Here is a 5,809-nt window from a genome sequence, read left to right as displayed (position 1 = left end):
TCCGATTTCTCTTCATTCTCTTATTCCTCTTCACTCATGCTATTGGGAAGTAGCCGGGAAAAGGTTCTCGATACGGGCCAGTTCTGAGCCAGTGGTCCCGTTGCGGTCGATGGTACCATAGAGTAGTAGGTCTGGTCCTGGGGATGTGAGATTTCGTGATGATAAAGATCTGAGAAGCTTCAAAAAGCACTTGCGGGCACGCAATGTACCGAGATGTCAGGTAATATGAGAGCACAACCTACTTTGTGAATTACAAGTAGCCTTCTCAATAAACTTCGTAAAGGTGGTGGCCAAGAACATCACTTTTCTTAGTGGTATGTCCAAAAAACTTAACCTTAAGCTGTACACCGACATTCGCCAATGAATACACCGGTTCTCGTCCGATCACCGAAGCGTATAGCACACTCTTAAAAATGAACTTCAGTGCATAGCACGCTCCTAGCCAACCATCATTTCGAATGATATCGTTATCTGCCCTGATTTGTACAAAACGAGAGGCGCACGCCTTTTTTGTGACACTTATGCTGTTCATAATTATCACAGAAAAGGCGTACGCCCCCTGTTTTCAACAAATCAGGGCAGATAACGATATCATTCGTGGCAATGGTTAGCGCAGAGCGTGCTATGAGGTGAAGTTCATTTTTAAGAGTGCAGCATTGGGCTCGCTCAGTACTTGGGAGGGAGACCACCTGGGAACACCGAATGCCGATGGCATCACGTTTGTTTGTTTGTTTTTGGTCGTCATCGATTGTGTCCCCACGATTCCCTTGTCTGCAACTGTGTTGTGCATCAAGCCGTGAAGAGGATTGCAAGAAGAAATGTACATTATGCGCTCGAGCTCGCGCGGTTGCCGTACCTATAGTCAGTGGCAACTTGGGTCCTACAATTGGGACCGCCCACTCATCCGTGCACTCTAAAAACGGAACTTCACCGCATAGCACGCTGTGCGCCAAGCGTTGCCGCGAATGATAATGTTGTCGCTTCTGATTCGAAGAGAGAGGTGGGAGTACGCCTTTTTGTGGCAATCTGGATATACAGGGTGTCCCAGAAAACGTGTCATTGAATTATAATAAAAAAACTACACCACCTAGAGTTATGCGGTCAATTGCATTTGTTCTTACTGGGTTTTTGCCACCTCCTCGTGTGAATGTCATGTAACGTAAGTTTAATTATGTAAATTTTTGCGAGCTTAAGTCGGAAATTTGCCTAGTAAAGGTCACTTTTTTACCCCACCATTGTGAAGAGCATGTCTAATTTAGTCAAATTAATGACAATTGACAGGGATATTCAGAAGCTATCCCATCGGAAAAAAATACACTCTTAAAAATGAACTTCACCGCATAGCATGCTCCTAGCCAACCGTCATCTCGAATGACATCGTTATTTCCCCTGATTTGTTGAAAACGGGAGGCGTACGCCTTTTTTGTGACACTTATGCAGTTCATAATTGTCACAAAAATGGCGTACGCCTCCCGTTTCCAGCAAATCAGAGGGGAGAACGATGTCATTCGAGATGATGGTTGGCTAGGAGCGTGCTATGCGGTGAAGTTCTGTTTTAAGAGTGTATCATGCTGTACGGAGGTCGCACAGAATAGCGCACGATGAATTTTTCAGCGCAATCTTTGTTAGTCCGACGAAAGGAGGTTGGAAACCCAGCCCTCCCCGACGTCGCAGAGGGAGATAAAACAGGCACTGCTTATCACGTCCGACTTTCGCTGGGATAATGCTTTCCCTCTCCCAATTTAGGAACTGTTACTTTTTCTATTATCACTCTGTGGGCTGGCTTCAGAACCTCCTTTCGTCGCACTGCGAGCGATTGCGCTCAAAATGTCATAGCGCGCTATGGTCCGGTGCTCCGAAAAGCATGATATTCGGCTATTTTTTCCGATGGGATAGCTCGTGAATATCACTGTGAATTATGATGAATTTGAGTGAATTCGGCCCGCTCTTCATATTGGTGGGGTAAAAACGTGACCTTTACTTGGCAAATTTCCGAGTTCAGTTCGCAAATATTTACATAATTAAACTTGGAGTACATGACATTCCCATTAGGAGGTGGCAAAAACCCAATAAGAACAAATGCCGTTGACCGCATGATTCTAGGTGGCATAGTTTTTTTTATTATAATTCAATGACACGTTTTCTGGGACACCCTGTGTGAAAATTGCCACAAAAAGGCGTACGCCCCACCTCTCTCTTCGAATCAGAAGTGATAACCCTATCATTCTTGACAATGGTTGGAGCACAGCCTGCTATGCGGTGAAGTTTTGTTTTTAGAGTGTGGAAGGCTCCTGCGATGGGCCACACTCTTAAAAATGAACTTCACCGCATAGCACGCTCCTAGCCAACCTTCATCGCGAATGATATCGTTATCTACCCCGATTTCTTGAAAACGGGAGGCGTACGCCTTTTTTGTGACACTTATGCTGCTCATAATTGTCACAGAAAAGGCGTACGAATCCCGTTTTCAACAAATCAGGGGGCTTAAAGGGAGAATCCGCATAAGGTCCCTTCCGAGATTTTCGAATATTCGTCACCTTTAGCCATCAACGACCATGCCTGTAAAATATCTCCTTCGAAAACTGAGTCAAACTTGATAAAAATGATTTTCTTCTATGACGCGCTCGGTGACAGGGTAGTGCGAGCCACGAGCGCTTTTCTGCAAGAAACACCGAGCGTGATGTAAGTCGCGAGATATCCCGCGCCGTCCGCCTTGCTTTGCTGTGTGTTTTGGCAGTTTTGACGAAGGAAATTTTCCGTAGCAATTGTGTTCGTTACGTCGCACACTGATCTTACACCCACCACGATGGCCGGTAAGACATGCTGTATAATCAGTTGTGGCAACAGGTCGGATACAACAACAGACGTAGCACCTTTCCAGTTTCCGACGGCCAAACAACGTCGTTTGGAGTGGGAAATGGCGCTGCGCAAAATCAAGTGGAGGAAGACCAGCTCGAGAACGATATGTTCTCATCATTTTGAGCCAGGAATGGTCGACACGAAAAGACGGCTCATGCGGGAACTCGGAGTGGCACCTGCGGGCACCTGCGGGATGCACCGACCGCATGTGCACCTGCAACATGTTTCATATTACGCGTGCACCCGTGGCACTTATACAGGGTGTCCCAGAAAACGTGTCATTGAATTATAATAAAAAAACTACGCCACCTAGAATCATGCGGTCAACAGCATTTGTTCTTATTAGTTTTTGCCAGCTCCTAATGTGAATGTCATTACTCCAAGTTTAATTATGTAAATATTTGCGAACTGAACTCGGAAATTTGCCAAGTAAAGGTCAGTTTTTTACCCCACCAATATGAAGAGCGTGCCGAATACACTCAAATTCATGATAATTCACAGTGATATTCACGAGCTATTCCATCGGAAAAAATAGCCGAATATCATGCTTTTCGGAGCACCGGACCATAGCGCGCGATGACTTTTTGAGTGCAATCGCTCTCAGTGCGACGAAAGGAGGTTCCGAAGCCAGCCCACAGAGTGATAGTAGAAAAAGTAACAGTTCCTAAAATTGGGAGAGGGAAAGCAAAATCCCAGCGAAAGTCGGACATGATAAGCCGTGCCTGTTTTATCTGTTTCTGCGATGACGGGGAGGGCAGGGTTTCCAACCTCCTTTCGTCGGACTGACAAAGATTGCGCTGAAAAATTCATCGTGCGCTATTCTGTGCGACCTCCGTAGAGTATGATGTTCGGCTATTTTCTCCGATGGGATAGCTCCTGAATATCCCTGTCAATTATCATTAATTTGACTAAATTAGACACGCTCTTCACATTGGCGGGGTTACAAAGTTACCTTTACTAGGCAAATTTCCGACTTAAGCTCGCAAAAATTTACATAATTAAACTTACGTTACACGACATTCATATGAGGAGGTGGCAAAAACCCAGTAAGAACAAATGCCATTGACCGCATGACTCTAGTTGGTGTAGTTTTTTTATTATAATTCAATGACACGTTTTCTGGGACACCCTGTATAAGAATGTGCGACAACCTATTAGAAACTCATCATTAGTTACTCCGAGTTCGACAGTCTTCAGTGTATGGGTCCGAGGCCTCGGTTTCAAGCGACGCGCGCACTGGTACAGGGTCCGTCGAATACGGCGAGTCGTTGTGGTTTATGGTGGCGGTCAAGTCATTCTCCTCATTAGAATACACGTCTGAATCGGGCTGAAGTCCCGTGGAGTTCTATTCTGATGCGGAGTCGGTTTCCATGACTGCACGTTGACCGTAACTTGCTTCCTGGCGTCTTCAATGCAATACAACACATGGGAATCACGGCAGACGAATCTCGCTACTGACGTCACGGCGTGGCGCTCCTCGATTCCGATGCCACCGCCTGCTCTCATAGTTTCGGTTTCGCTTTATCGTTTTCGCTGTTTATAACTTATACGCGCACATTTATACGAAACGGGGGCTGTTGTCAGCATCTGGGGGGGTGGCCTCTGCTGAAATCAACTTTCACTTAATTTTGGGCACAACCGTTGCGGACCCTCCCTTTAATCGCTTCATCGTCGTTATGGTCGTTACAAGCTAACGAGAGGCGGGAAATTCAAAAAGGTGGGCACGTGACACATTGCGCGTGACGTGAACCACGGCCTTCACGTATCTCGCGAAGAGCGCCGTGCACGTGTTTTATCACGTGCCCACCTTTTTAAATTTCCCGTCTGCCTTTTTTTAATTTCCCGCCACTCGTTAGCTTGTAACGACCGTAACGACGATGAAGCGATTAAGCCCCCTGGGCAGATAACGATATCATTTGAGATTATGGTTGGCTACACTCTTAAAAATGAACTTCACCACATAGCACTCTCCTAGCCAACCATCACCCCGAATGACAACGTTTTCGGCCCAGGTTTGTTGAAAACTGGAGGAGGAGCCTATTTTGTGCCGTGCATAATGGCACAAAATAGACTCCTCCTCCCGTTTTCAACAAATCAGAGGCGAGAACGTTGTCATTTGGAGTGATGGTTGGCTAGGAGCGTGCTATGTGGTGAAGTTCATTTCTAAGAGTGTAGGAGCGTGCAGTGCCGTGAAGTTCATTTTTAAGAGTGTACCAGCCTTTGCACGACGCACCCGCTTGGCCGGCTCTCTCTCTCCCCCAGTCCCGATTTGGCCGCGCTGCACTACATTCTCGCGCGCGAAGTGATCCTCGTGTGGGAACAGGGTCAAAGGTATGACTTATGTTGTCACTGACTATACGGCAGCTCTACCTAAATTATGGGCTACAGAAACGCATCCTTGTGAAACGATTGGATTTTGCTGATCCACTGTTCAACAGCTTCTTGTGGTAACGAATTCCCATCAGTACAGGGTTGGAAAAAATGAATTTTTGAAACAGTTAGATCGAAAGCGGTACTGTTCCATATGTTTACTATGTTCGTTGCGAGAGTTTCCTCTACGCGCCATGATCAATGTACCGTAAGACAAAGATTTTGTCATCGCAAATGTCACGTGGTCTTAAGAGTTTTATATTAGGCACTAAACAGGCGTGACTGCTTTAGGCGTGAAATCCGCCCCTGGATTTCAAGCCAGGGCCGGGCTTGAAATCGCAAACTCGCCTAACGAGCTGAAGTGTCATAAAAAGACGGTCGGCACACCATCGACTTTTAACGACTTTTTTTTTTATTCTTTGTCGGTGGGACACTCACACTTGCTGTGAAGATGTCACTACGTCGTACTATGTACGCGTCGTCTGAGAAGTGCATCGAACGCACACGAGACATTGTTTTCAGTTTTATCCCACGACTGATAGCACGCAATCGTATGTTGCCGCGGTCGCTCCGTACATCG

This window comes from Ornithodoros turicata, chromosome 3, assembly GCF_037126465.1.
Source record: "Ornithodoros turicata isolate Travis chromosome 3, ASM3712646v1, whole genome shotgun sequence".
Taxonomy (NCBI): domain Eukaryota; kingdom Metazoa; phylum Arthropoda; class Arachnida; order Ixodida; family Argasidae; genus Ornithodoros; species Ornithodoros turicata.
This window is presented reverse-complemented; position numbering follows the sequence as displayed.